The 14,527-nt window shown below is 36.6% G+C and overlaps 1 long non-coding RNA gene across 1 annotated transcript; it reads left to right on the top strand.

The window, feature by feature from the left end:
- The first annotated feature begins 2,630 nt into the window (after positions 1–2,630).
- On the top strand, positions 2,631–12,584 carry LOC145669291 (uncharacterized). The gene is made up of 3 exons (XR_014128184.1): positions 2,631–2,854; positions 6,593–6,853; positions 12,166–12,584. It is a non-coding gene; the product is annotated as an uncharacterized LOC145669291 (long non-coding RNA).
- Positions 12,585–14,527: the final 1,943 nt, after the last annotated feature.

Below are 14,527 nucleotides of genomic sequence, written 5' to 3' on the forward strand. Positions count from 1 at the left end.
GTAGACTTGTTGTAGATGTATTTGCATCAATTACCATTGACGATCCTGGTGATGCATTATCTTTCTGGTATTGACTTTCAGTTTTCTTGAATATCTCAAGAATTCTACTCATTGGATCGAAGGTTGCAGGTAAACACTGAAGTGCTGTCTCATAGGACATCTCAAAATTTTGTCTTAGAACATCACTTTCCTTTAACTCCGAGGAGACAAAAGTAGCACTAGTGTCTGTTAACAGAGACCGCGAGGTAAATTGAGAATCGATTTGTTCTTTTATGTTCTCAATGCTTGAAGCCATCAATAATAACTCATTTTCCAGAATATCCAAATGAAGCATATCTCTTTCTTGATTCTCCTTAATAGATTTTGCCTGCATGCCCCCTATTTTATTGTCCACTTCACTTGTTTTCTTCTTCAAGAAGCAGAAACACACTTGAGCGTCGTGTAGGTGTCCAGCTTGTAATCGGGTCTTTCTTTCTAAGTTTTGTGGACATACTTGATTGTCCGTACTTTGCTTATGATACTCGGAAATGCTTGCGTCAGGGACAAGAACTTTGAAACGAAAAAGATAAAAAAGAGTCACTACCATAGATACAAAAAGTACTATCATTATGACTAGGAGAAAATCATCTGTTATTTTTCTTGTTATTTTACTAAAACCAGTAAAATGTACGAAAAATAATAAACTTGCAGAGACAGCAACTGCTTTAGAATATGATGACGAGAATATTTGCCCCATTTTGCATTTTACGACATATTTAAAACGTAAAACTATGCCAAAATAATGTAGGTTATTAAACAATGCAGAAGAACTCTTTAAATTTAAAACGCGGACGCAAGAGAAATCTTAATTGTTTACCCAACAATAAGGTGTATTCTTATGTTTAGATACTAACTACATAAATAACTACATGAACCCACTGACATAAAATAACGGGTATTTCTGGTAAGTTGAAATTTGGCATGATTGTAGCTTTCCGGGACTAACCCATAGGAAAATTGCCAAAAGTGAATATTTTTAAGTTTTAGGGGTCTAAAGGGGGGATGAAGAAATTTCCCATGTTATTTAAATGGGCCTTTTTGAGCCTGTAATCTCATGTTTTAGGTACTTGGAATTCGAATAACATGGTATTATTTTCTATTGGATTATTTAACAAAATCACTAAAAATACAAATTTCCAACTTTAGAGTGGTTTTATGGGAAACTGAAAAATGTTTATAGACACTTCTTGCAGGGCGACAATAATGAAATTTGGCATGCTTGTATCCTTCCGGAAGTAACTCACAGGAAAACTGCCAAAACTGAATATTTTTAGATTTTAGGGGTCTAAAGGGGAAATGAAAAATCTCCATGTTTTTTAAATGGGTGTTTTCTTGAGATACAAGATCTTATCTTTAAGGTAGTTGAAATACGAAAGGTAATTTGAAGTTCGGTAGAATTATGGGTTTAAGTGGTGCAAGGAACTAGGCCGAGCTAGCCAAAGATTAATATAGTATAACATTGTATAGGTCTTTTTTTTTTCTTTTTTTTTTAGTTGATGTTCCTTTTGATCGCCTAACTCATACGAGACGTGAGTTTACAGTTTAAATTGGTATTCGAATCCATAACACTAGCCTCCGATGGTTCTGTTTTTCAACATTAGATGATGGATTCCTATGTATCTTGATGCGCTTAATCCAAAAATGACCTTAGTTTGTTTCTATCACGTAAGAATTGTTTGCAAATGGCAATGTGCCAAATATTGTATATGTCGAAAAATATCATAAATATGCGACTTAATGACATAATCGGTTTATCATGTAAAAAAGTGGAATTGTGGAAGAAAAGAAAGAAAATATTATACAATATAATAGAAAAGAAATACGAGTTTAGTCATTGTGTCTAAATCTCTTTAGACCAATCGTGCTGTGTTTCTGGCTTTTTTGCCCGTGTTCTTTTCTGGGTTCATCTCGGTGCAATATCCAGTAATAGTCCGTCATCATTGTAGTATTCCATCGTCTTTGGAAACGCTTTTCCATTTTATGGATGTCCTGATGGAATCTGTCACGCATCTCTCCACTAACAGCACCCAGATTCTCCAGAAGAGGTCCGAATGGCAATGTGGGAAATGAATCCTCAAACTAATAGAACAACCTAACATTTCGTACTTCTACAGCATAGTATCAACGATAGACTTGAAATTTGCATTCTTCTTGTTGCCCAGAAACTTGGTTATTACGTCTTTAAATGGGACCTAGGCTTCTTTTCAGCAATCTCCATGTGTTGCTCAAAATGTCTATCTTGGCAGAGTTATCCAATGTCCGGACCCGTAAAAACACCCTCTTTTAGTTTTGCGGTTGATAAGGCTGGAAATTTGGTAGACATGTACTGGAAACATGTATCATCCTTTGGTAAGGCTTTCACATATTGCTTCATCAAGCCTAATTTTATATTTAGAGGTGGCAGGAGAACTTTCGTCGCCTCGATTAGAAGCATTTTGACTATATTTTTTACTCCAGGTTCTAATTACGCTCGTTATGGGTAATCTTCCCGCTTCCAGTGATTATTCCTCTCTCTGCTATCCCATTTACACACAAAAAAAAAACACGAAAACTTTGTGTACCCGACTTTTGATCACGGAGGATGTAACGCCCCTATATAATCTGACTAGAATTGTAAATACTAGTGTAATTTACAAGATACAACTTGTAATAAAATTGTAGTTTGCAACCCTGTACAGAACATCATACTCGCGGTCGCGCGCAGGGAATTCTGGGAACCGAACTGCAAGATGGATGAACATGAAGACTTAGTGGTACTTGCTCATCAATTTATTTTAGTACATCTCTGTTCATAGTGCTCATCTGTGTTTCTCCAGTGAGTTTACGTCTCTTGATGATACATAGAACATTTTACGATAGTTAGTCATTGTGGTCAACGTTAATCGAAGTGGTAATGTATGGTGTTGGGGCATAGTTTTTCTCTTTACTTTGCCACGTGAGCCCGCATTGTATGGAATTTGTTATATCCTTGTATTGTGGCTCTACAAGAACATATTTACGCATCAGGTGTGCTATTTTTACCGTGAACCATCCATCATGTCATTTGGAGCGTATAAATTTCGTTTTCAGCAGAATTTAAGTCTCGTCATGTGTAGTTAAGCTCCGGTCAGTGGCCCCCAACCCATCCACGTTCTCAACCTAGGAACACAATGGCTAAGCTATTCCACCTGTCTTCACCATCAATCACTATTAGTTTCAGTTCCAGCGATAAAAATCCACGTATCATTTTTCCAACACAACAGGGACAAGCTAATCATTAAAGTGTATTTTAGGGAGCTGTCAATGCAGCATATCTTGCAACATGTCAGTTTGTATGTAATTTCTTCATATAACCATTCAAATATGAACTTGCCTCTCAGCAGCCTGGTCTCATGCAGTCCCATAAGCAAATTGAACATTCCACTCTATTTACGTGAAGTAAAGACTAAAATGAAGCAAGGTGCCTCATATTTGAGAAATTGCATTGCGCCCTGAATGTATATATTTCTCTACAGTTGAACTTAGTTGATGTCTAGATTCTCAGTTATTTCTTCAATATTCTTGGTTATGCAGCCAGAACCGATTTTTTATTCTAAGAACCCAATATTTTTGGACTTTTGTATGTGTCAAGAGTGGATACTATACCACGGAACCCAGTATGCAGTAACTATTTCATCTGCATCATATAGTACCGTCCAGGATGTGGATGTATCACCGGCTTTTCTCCGTCCGGAGAAATTTCTTCACCGTGAGGGTATTTTCATCCGAGCATATACCAGCTATTTATAGTCAAGAGGATCAATGGTTTAATAGTGATTCTTTAATCTTTGCAAGCTTATTGTATCAGATTCAGTGAGTGAGGTTTCAGTTTGTGTGTTTTGTGCATTTATTATGTTTCTCCAGAAGTTTCTTTCATCCAAGCAGTAAGTGCATCTAAAAAAATAATAGTGAAGTATGTTTATTTAGTGTCTGCAAGTAAGGGTAAGTACCCTAAAGGTTATATAAGCAGCCCTCGTAGCTGGCTAACTGCTCTGCTTCGTACAGAGTTTATAGTTGAATTACCGATATTTCCAGTGATTTATTTTCTTGTTTGTGTATGACTTGCACCCGTTTGTGGATATGCACGTACGCTATTGTAATATTGTTATTGCAGATAATTGTAGTTATCTAACATGCGTTTTCATCACTTTACAAGTGTTTCATGAGTGAAATAATGCACAGAGTTAGTAATTGTCTTTTGGCTCATCACCGCCGAGCTACGCATACATTTCAGCTATTTAAAGTTCGATTGTCCACCTAGCACAGGTTGATTCGTCTTTTGTCCTCTTGTGTCTTGTTCGCTATTTTACAGCTAACCTTGTCCGCCACTGAAGTGTTTTGCTCTCATTCAGGTTCTTTCTACTTGATTTCTGCCTAAGGTGTCCCAGCAACGTTTTTGGCCTAGTAGTGTCTTAAGGAACGGAACACTGATTGCATGAGTTTATCGTGTGTTATGTCACAATGTTAATTACAGCCATTTTTGGCACTTGTCTATCTACTGTCTACGTTATCGAATTTCATATCTAATACGAGTACTATTAACGAAGCATGATGTTCCTTTCTATGGTAAGAAGTTAATTAGTCCTTTTGTATCAAAAGAGTCATGTATCATATCTAATAACAATATCATTCTATTTAATCACATGTCCACCCGACTAGTCGTGGTTTCGAACTACAGAGTACTCAAGCTAGCTTATTTAAATGTGTATTAAAACCATGGTAAGTTGATCACTATAATTGAGTGTTTTGTTATTCTATTTGTGTGTCATTGGTACAATTGATTATCCAATCAATACGTTTAATATTCTCAATATACCGTATAAATGTGTTTTGGTGCATAGACGCACAAGATTGATAGTCATGTGAACTTTACTTTATTTGATCTTATTTTGAGTGCAAGTAAATAACATTATCTCATCTACTTTATTTGATCTTATTTGGAGTGCAAGTAAATAACATTATCTATCTCATCTCTATGCATGCAATAGTTATTGAATATTTTATGTGTGAAAATATATATAGTTAAATAAATGTTACAACTCATATAATCCCATTCTTTATCTCTAAAGAAGCCAAAGTTCATGAGTATATTTTTAATAATTAAGGTCTTAGTTTGTTATCAGGTAAGAAGATCACGACACAGGAAGAGGGCTGCTTTCTGTACACTCGTAGGGTGTATAGGCAGCAGCCTCGCTTAAGTTGGATTCGTTCATCGTTGCATTTTATTTAGTTTATTCTCAAGTTTTCTTTGGTGCAGGTTTATCCTGTTTTCACTTTCATGTTGTATTTTACTTTATTCCTGTGTTCTTAGTAGTTCACAGGTGGCGACCCCTTTCAGATAATTATTAACTCAGTGCTCCGGCACTGAGCGTTAAACTTAGCTGTGGCTTTCCAGGGATTAGGGCCCTCTGGGGCGCTACAAGGATACGTACGAACGGTTGCACCAGCAATAACAGTTGCAGTATACACTTCGTTTAACGACGAAAGTGCTGCTATCTGCCTGTTTATGTTGACAACGAATCGTTTTCGTTATAAACAAGCAGGTGGCAGAATTTACCATGTCCTGACATCTGTCTGTAAGTGTCATATTTGTGATGGTTTTAGACATATAACACATTTTGACACATTGCGATTTGCAAACAATTCTGACGTGATGGGATCAAACTACGGTCATTTTTGGATTAAGCGCACCAAGTTACATAAGAATCCATCATCAAATGCTGAAAAACATGACACAACAGAAATAATGCAGACCTGTGTAATTTTCCATCAGGAATCGACTTGGGTCTTCCATACCAAAGGCAAGAACGATAACCGTTTAGCCATAAGTCTTTCTATTATAATTTCTTCAGAATTTTTGATTAATCTCTGCCGTTTGTTCAATTTCGGTTATAAGCAGCTCCGGATGAAAATATTCACACTTTGTCCCGTTATATATTCTCCAATCAAAGACCTTTCGTCAGTCCACCACTTTAGCTTTACAATCAATCTAGCCATATGTCTTGACTATAGGGATCTGAACACTTACCGCTATTTCTGCAGCTCTATGCGAACTGACGATCGCGACTGTCAGCTAATGGAATTCCTGGAAGAGCATGTGAAGCTTGTTCTTAATCAGTATTGTCAACAGATGCTTTCAGAAAATAGCTAAATTGTAACAAGTTACTACTGACGTTGTCTCTTTCATGAGTTTTAATTATTGCTGTGTTCTAGTTCTGCAAGTTACATTTCATTATTGTTATATTTTACATGTCGTTGAATAATTTATTGTGCGCTATAGGTGCCACGATACTTAGCTGTGCCTTTGAAAGTTAGCTGAAAGAAAAAGGAACTAGAATAAATTGCAAATCGGAAGGATACATAGCGAAAGTTTGTCAAATTGAAAAACAAGTACTGTATAAAATTTCGTATTTCGTTGCATATAAGCAACAATTAACAGCAATATTTATACTGTATAGGCAGAGTAATATGAGGTGCACACCAAAAGAAAGTGTCGTTCTGTTTTAAAGTTCTTCTTTTTTTTTTGTCATTTTAGAAAAACAACTGCGGCGCCGGAGACCTCCACATTTCGTCTCTAAGTCACCCTTTGTTTACTAGATGGCAGCAGTGAAGTTGCAGTACCTGAACGAGTAAGATCTGTTTCTGATACTGCCCGGAGACGGAATTTTAGGTTGAAGATCAACGGGTAATTGTGAAATGCCTCACCGCAAATGGACGTTGTTCACCCGATATTCATAACCAATTGGAGGGTGTGTGTGGTGATACTGTTCTTGCAGCAAACACTGTTAGGAAGTGGGTACGTGTTGTGCTAATGCATGAATCATATGCTCCCGGAAAATTACAGGCCGATAAGTCTTCTATCGCACTTGAGCAAACTCTTCGAACGGGTATTTCTCTGGAGGCTGAAACATCACGTAGATAATAGAGACCTTCTACCATCTCATCAGTTTGGTTTTCGTGCACAACATAGCACTACAACGCAACTCGTACGAGTAGTGGATCATTTAACAACAGCTTTCAACAGGAAACAACACACCCTTGGAGTATACCTGGATGTGTCAAAAGCCTTTGATAAAGTATGGTTAGCAGGACTATTATATAAACTATACACCCAAGGTTTTCCAGATCGTCTTATACATTTACTACGTTCATACCTGACTGACAGAAAATTTCATGTATCTGTTGACGGTGTCAAATCCACGCCCCGATCTATCAAAGCAGGTGTTCCACAGGGCGCTGTACTTTCACCGCTTTTATATAATCTGTACACGGCAGACCTCCCGACCTTACCACATTGCTTTTCTGCAACGTATGCTGACGATACTGCCTTTTTTACGACCAGCAGCTCACTTGCACAGTGTTACATCTACATGCAACGTCAACTCAACGGCTTTCAGGAATGGGCAAGGCGTTGGAGAATTAAAATCAATGCAGACAAAAGCTGTGCTGTCATCCACAGTCGACGACGAATCCGGGTCCATCGAAATTTAACGTATGAGAACGCACACATTCCTCACGCCACATACGCTAAATATCTGGGTGTGACATTAGATCATGGGTTAACGTTCGCCTCACACATCAAAGACATAAAGCAACGAGCATTACGCAAAATATCAGCATTGTACCCCATCTTTCGTTGCAGTTCAATTTCTCATGAGGTCCGCGTGCACATATTGAAGATGATAGTCCTATCTACACTTTCTTATGCATGCCCTGCCTGGCAACATGCTGCTAATAGTCATCTTCAAACACTTGAAAGTGTGCAAACAAGAGCCGGTCGAATCATCACTGGTCACGATAGATATACACGCAACAGCCAAGTTCTGGAAGATTTAGAGCTGCCTCCTGTTAAAGAAGTTCTACGGCATCTCCACTATAAGTTCTGGAATACTTTGCCAAGGCACATAAATCCAGCTATAGCTACCATAGGAACCAAATGCTCTCTACGGAACGTGCACCGCACGCCACGCCTTTAATATCTTTCCTTAGATCGTAATGACTTCAACATCAGCTACTCTGCGACAGTTGCAGATGTAGTCTCACAGACATAACAAATCAATAGTATTACCCAACAAGCCACCTGCACATCTGTATATATTCTTTCTGCCATCTTACTCATGGAGTCAGGGGCTTCGGCCCGATACTCTTCACAAAAATTCAACATTACCGTGACCGTGACCGTGACCGTGAATCATAGATTCCATTATTCAATCCAGAAACAAAAATAGGTAGTCGATGCAATGGAAACACACAGAATCATCCCCTCTCTTAAAAGAAAATCGTCAGGTGGCATTTAATGAGAAGGTGCTGTACGCTATCTTCTGGGATTCCTGGGAGGTGATATTATCCCATCCTATTCCGAAGGGTCATACAATTACGGGCTAGTATTTTCATACACTTTTGAATTATTTTTTTTTTAATTGACTGAGAAACGACCACAAATGGCAATTTCATCATCCACATCAAATGACCTCATTCTTGGCTAATGTTGTGACCTCATTCTTGGCTGACCACAGTATTGAACTTCTGCCACACTCACAAGGGAACATCTTATATTGATAGAAGCATTGCCCAATCAAACAATGCGCAATCGATAGAGGAGTGAAGAAATCTGAGAAATCCAAAGTTTTACGGGCCGACACCCAGAAACATAGGAGATACAGAGCAAAGAAGGAACGAGAATCATGTGAAGATAGCAATGCAAAAGACACATCGACACAGAAAGAACTTCAAAATGATTAAAATAATCAAAATTACATTTACACAACAGTATAGTAAGCAAACATGACCCACAGACATGATCAATAACAGCTATGTAATGCAGTGTTGCCACCTGAGCACAAAATGAAGTTTTGTTAAATAGCACGGAACACAAATTATAACATCTAGAAAATCGACACTGTGCTTCATCCCCATTTTCGTACTTCAGTGATTATATTCATTTTGTGGTCTCATATTTTTGTTTTAACTAGTTCGAATCGTGGACTGCATGTACTCTTCTACATCCAAAATTGATATAGGAATTTATATATGCCTATCCTCAAACACTGGCAACAATGTACATCAACACTTCACAGGTATGGTTCTACTCAAAATTAGATTTTTCAGATGTTATAATTTGGGTTTGGCCTGATGCTATTTCTTGGCCTCATGATAGTCATCTTACTTGCTGTAACATGTCTGCGGCATATACAGTAGGAAGTCGAAAATCTGAACTAATTGGGACCACAGGTAGTTCGGATTTTCGAAACTGACCAAGAAAATGCCATTTAGGCTTACATATACTGTACGGTATGTTCTTCTATCGATACAGTGGTTATTTACACTGGCGGACCCATGGAGGGGGGCAACCGCCCCCCCCCCCATAGGTCTTTCTTTTTTTTTTACTTTCAGCATTTATCATTGACAAATATAAATATTGCCTTTTCACGACCGATTCAATTTGTGTCACAAGCCTAGCAGAGTCGAATCAAAATATGTGGTATTTAATAGTAGGCCTACTTAATACAGATATATTTGAATTATGAATACTTTTGTGCCTAGTTCCTTAGGCAGACACCATAAGCCCCAAAAGAACGAATATATGATTCATTCGTTGGACGAACAGCTATAGGAAGGAGGGTAAGACGGCTCACTCTTTGAACAAAAGACATATTTTAAAATTGTGTCGTAGAAAAAGAATGTGAAAATGAAGTTCTGGTCCCGAAACTTCAATTACCTTTACCTGAATAAAGAGAAATGTAGGAAAAGAGCTGGGGGTGGTTCACTAAAATGCCTTACGAGGGGTTTGAATTTCGTGACAGAGTTTTAGCTCAATTCAATTCTATATTAAATATACAGAAGGAAGAACATTAAATATTGAGCCATAGTAACACGTATGAGCATTTGGTATATTGGGAGAGCCCATATTCCGAGCAAATTGGAGATCTGGAGGCGAAACCTCACCCTAGGCGAAGGCTAGTATAATATAATTTTATGGTTGTTATAGGAATAACTATAATTACGTATACTATGTTTCTAAAAGCTCCATTTAACAAATTACTTAATAGAGCCAATTTCTAACCTCCTGTTCTTAGTCTGCTCTAATGATTTTTTTCTTTACATACTCAATTATACCACTGCAAAAGTGGTGAACTTTGACAAAATACCCTATACGGTGCTTATGGTCCGCGATTCGATTCCCGGTTGGGGTACATTTGAACAAAAAAAAGTGGTTCGGATTCTATAATCAGTAAGTGAACGTCTCCTTTAGCCGCCATGTTGTTACCGTGGAATGTTAAGCTCAAGCGACAAACCAAAGTACCCCTTGCATACACTTTTGTAACAGTGTCCTATATTTGTCTTCTCGCTCTCTTCTGTTTAAGTGAAAAATTCCTGAACGTACCAGCAATTGAATTCCTGATACTTCCATCTTTAAATATATCAATTGAATACAGTTGAAAGATTTTTTCTTGAGAAATGAACAATTCTATGGATACATAATGCCAAGGTTTATCAGTAACTTCCAAGAGCTCGTGAATCCTGGGTTCTATACCCATCATAGAAATGTTTTCTTCACCTTTGATACATCATAAGATTTTGGTGCGATTTATGGAGTCGCAATCCGAACACGCATTAAAGAAAATCTCAACAATGTTTACAAATTGTAGTCGTGGTGAAATATTGAGTTTCACAAAACGAAACGCATCGAAAATCCAACAACATTTTGCCCATCAGGAAATGTTCTTCGCATAGCGCTATAGTTCAAAGATTATGTCCCTCTCAGAGAGGACACTGAAAAAATGTCATGGATAGGAGTCGACGACCGGAACATATCCTCGCATTCTATTGGATAGTGAAATCTATAGATTTAGGTCAAGCTTCATGTTTTCCTCCGATCACTTTATTGCAACAAAGGAAAGCTATATTTATCTACACAGAGGAGAAATGAGAGGGGCTTAATGGCAGATAACAGATGGCAAGATAACTTTTAACCGTGTGACCCTACCCAGTTACTCTGTTAGAGCTTAGCTCATGAATCTCTGCCACAATTGACGGCAACGAAGAATTAGAATCGCGGGAGAGATTCGTGAGCTAAGCTCTAAATTGACAGCGATAAAATATTTTTTTTTGCGTGGACTGTAATTTTAACATATTTCAAATTCAACCCGTTATATATATATATATATATATATATATATATATATATATATATGTGTGTGTGTGTGTGTGTGTGTGTGTGTGTGTGTATGTATATATATTCTCCATTCCGCCAAGTTGCGGGGCTGAATTTGGATTTAAACGGCCGGAAGTGTCGCTATTCATCTTAGCGACCCCGAAACTTATCGTTTCCACACTAATATTGGTCATTTTCAATATTTTTTTATGTATCTCCTCCCTCCTCCAACTTGTGGGGCTGAATTTTGATTTAAATGGCATCGGAAGTGTCATTGTTCATTTCAACGACCCCGAAAACTGTGGATTCGACACTAATATGTCATTTTCCTCTCTCCCCTTCCCTCAAGTTGCACCTTCAAAGTAAAATGATAAAAACTATCCCAAACCTCATCTATGTTGAATTTTTTATCGAGGTCGGTCTAATGATTCAAGAGTTATTAGGTTAGAAACATAGTCACTTTCATTTTGATCGTAATAGATAATCTGTTGCACTAGGAAACATGTATTTGTTTACATACAGGATTTTGTACATAAAGTTTATATAAGTGTCTATATTAAAATATCAAATAACAGTAATTATATGTTTTAGTAGATGAGTATTAGTGAAATTTGCCTACTGCCCTTTCTCTTAAGAAGTATTTTGGTTAAAATTAACAAAACTTCACCAGACCAAAGAGCATATTGAGAATTCAGTTTTATTCAAGAGACCTATTTGTTGCAACAGAACACTTCATGTTGGTAGGCTTGCATGTAACTGTAATTAATGCATATAACTGTATGTAACTGTAACTTCTGTAATTAATGCACATCCACGAATAAATGACATAACAGAAATAAGTGTAGACTATGAATTTTCAACTAGCTGAACCTGCGCTCTCTACACAGCGCATCATTCACATATGAGCATGAATCTCCATGTCATTTCTCATATCTGTACATGTTCCTTTACAGGTACAAGTGAAGAATGCCTTCATAAAAATCGGCAAGGTGTATCATAAAAGGGAATGTTTTTCGACTGTTTTCTTTTTTGCAATATCTCGCACCTTTTGCAAGATTTGAGCCGATTTGTGGTTGGAATTTCTAATTGATATATGACCAGTGTTTTCTTTCTTTTTGCATGCATTATGTAATGAGTAAATAAATTACACACACAATTAATTATGTCAGTTATATACGGAGTTCATTAAAAAAACTCTCCAAATAATGAAGATTCATCTTAGACTGGAGAAATGGTTATCCTTCGTTTTCTTATCATTTGGCCATGTAACAAACACCTGAGAGATATACAACCCCTATGTACAATAAGTGATGTTGGAATATATAACTCGTAGGGTATGAAGCTTTACTTTTAAAAAAATTCAGTACTTCCAGTGTACCCCTAAAAATTTAATAAAGAGCTAATGGTCATATTTTTTTAAATATTCATTAGAACTGGAATATGTACTCAAAGTTTAGAATTGACCAATGAAAACAGCACGTTTCTAGCACTTGTGGGTTCAATATCACATTGTCGAAAGGACTGGAGACAATCATATAAACTTTTCTGTGGTGACAAACATATACGCGTAAATCTAGTATTTTAATACAGATAATAATTGGAATAGTTTTATTTTCGAATGCTATATTTTAATATTCGCAATATTGAATTTTTGAACTTATATTTTTCACGCGTTTGAAAAAAAAAAGAATATCATTACTAGTAAAATTAACCTAATACAAACATTTTTTTATTTTTTCACTTCCCAATTTTTCCGGAAAGAAATCGTAAAAAACTTTTTTTTTTTTTTTACCAACAGGTTCAAAATTTCCGGAAATTTTACAACATTAGTTCAGACACACTTGTACTTGACCAAGCATTAAACTCTGGTGTTAGTTCCGACACAGTTCGCTCCCTGTCCTGTTTTACCAGTCTGCTCAGCTTACAACATCCGACATATAATGAGGTGGGGGGCGTTCAACGCCTCGACGTTTGGACGTCGTTTCAATTTGGTTTCGCCACTTGTTGAAGACACTCACCACAGCATTCCTCGAACATCTGACAAGTCCTGCAGTTTTCGAAATTCTCGTGCCGAGTGTTTCTGAATGAGTACTTTCTTCAAAATAATATTAAAAATTATAGAAAGATTTTCGAGACATTCGAGTCGAGAAATACGTTTGTCTCGACTCGTCTCGAATTGTACAAAGTGTGTCTTGACTTGAATTCGAGTCGAGTCGAATCGAGATTCGAGACATGCCTCGACTCGTGCTCATCCCTAATTTTCATGTGTATGCTAACAAGAAAAATCTAAAATAAATAAATAAATACAATATAATAAAGATTAAGAATGCTAAATATAACTTTGCTAAATCTGTGCAGGGTTAAAGATAGAACTTTTGGGAAGTGTTTTTTTTTTTTAAACATTACTACACTGTTTTGGTAAATTACGAAAAAGACAACATCGGGGATCATAATTGACCAGAGATGCAAAAAAAAAGCCGGCTTTTTTGAATTGATGGTTTTTTTCACATAAAAAGCCGGCTTTTTTGGGAAAAAAACGAGAATTTTGGAAATTTTGGCTTTTTTCATTTTCATGATTTTTCTATCTAAATAGCTTTCTTATAGTATATTCTATAGCTAGATAAGAATTCCATGACCTAAATGCTCTGAAATTCACCATCGCTTTGAAATTCACCATTTCGTTTATATGAAATTTCGCTCTGAAATTCACCATCAAGATGGATGGAGCACATGTTTTACGAATTAAAGCTAACATGAAGAATGTTGTATTTGAGGGCAATTTTAGAGGCTAGCCTATTTAACTTTATTTTAACTTTTGAGTTATCGACATCTTTTTTCTTCTCTAGTTTGTCATCCGTGTTTAATTTCTAAAAGCTTAGTACTCTAGCTTCTAGCGCAAAAATTACGTTTTTTTATATATCCGTCAAACCGTACTTCCACATTTCTGTTATACTGTAGCTGTGAAGTGATTTAGCAATAATTTTCCGGATGCAACCTTGAATACCAATTTATACAAATAATCAGTAGCGGATTTAGAAAAGTACTTTAGGAGGGGATTTTCTGATTGTTTCGTTTCCTAAAAAGTCCTAATTTTATTTGGGAGGTGCTTGAAGTTTATGAGTACAGGCATAACTAATATTTCGTTTCGTTTATATGTTCAGCAATAATCTTCCGGATACAACCTTAAACATCATTTTATACTGAGAATCAGTGGCGGATTTAGAAAAGTATTTTGGGAAGGGTTTTTCTTACTAATGTTTAGTTTTTCTAAACATTCGTAATTTTTATTTGACGGGAGCTTAAAGTTTATGAGTA

This window comes from Thermobia domestica, chromosome 13, assembly GCF_964235325.1.
Source record: "Thermobia domestica chromosome 13, izTheDome1.hap1.1, whole genome shotgun sequence".
NCBI classification, from domain to species: domain Eukaryota; kingdom Metazoa; phylum Arthropoda; class Insecta; order Zygentoma; family Lepismatidae; genus Thermobia; species Thermobia domestica.